Here is a 1,077-nt window from a genome sequence, read left to right as displayed (position 1 = left end):
TTAAACTAACTAAAAATAGAAAAATGTTAAAACAGATTCCTAAACATTGAAATTTGGCCCAGAAAGTATGACAATGTTATTCGACAAAAATATGCAGAATCCAAGTATGCTTCCATCCTGTACTCATGAAAAAAATAAAAATAAAAATCCAACGCTAGAGAAGAAAGTTATGCATGTTTTCATACATCCTACATATTTTCATGTAAACTTCTTATCCTTAGCTTTCCTATTTTGTTTAGAACTTTCTTTGATAATTGATTCGCATCTAACATATCATCATAATCATAGCATGTTTAGGAAAATTTTACCCATTTCTTTTCCTTTCGTATACTTTTTGTGCACTTTGTCATATCAGATATTTTGGTTGAATTTTTAATATTTTGCAAAAAAATTGGAGCACATTGGTACATTTCTCATTATGATGCACTTTTGTGAGTTTTGGGCATTTTATGCAATGTATAGTTTAGAACATTTTGGTACACACTGCCCACTCTGGATACAATTTACACACTTTGGCTATATTATGCAGTTTGGTATATTTTTCATATTTTGCATAATTTTGTTATTCTTTGGAGTATTTTAGTAAAAGCTGCACACTTTGTTATAGTCTGAGAGGTTATAATGTATTTTCGATAGTTTGGTAGATATTTGTGTGGTTCTAGTTCATTTCCCGATCTTTTGTACATTTTGATGCCATTTTGGTGCAATTAGTGCCCCATGTTTTATTTTAGAGTGATTAGATACATTTTCGTACATTTAAATATTGGTTCCTTCTTTTAGATTCACTTAGTTTGTGCATTTTGAGTATTATGCTAGATTTCATAGACTTCTGTACACATTCAGCCCCTGTTTGATCTGCATTACCTGAAAAAAAAGGGGGAATAGTATTTTTTAGAAAAATGAGTGGTTGAAAAAGAAGAAAAAGTTTTCGATTTACATGTAATATTATTTTATGGAAGATTGTGTGATTGAAAATAGGAGAAAAAAAATGGAATGGAATGTAATGTAATTTAATTTAATGGGGATCAAACAGCGGTTCAATAATTGATACACACTTTGGTACATTTTGAAAATTTA

This window comes from Olea europaea, chromosome 2, assembly GCF_002742605.1.
Source record: "Olea europaea var. sylvestris chromosome 2, O_europaea_v1, whole genome shotgun sequence".
Taxonomy (NCBI): Eukaryota; Viridiplantae; Streptophyta; class Magnoliopsida; order Lamiales; family Oleaceae; genus Olea; species Olea europaea.
Note: the sequence above shows the minus strand (reverse complement) of the source record.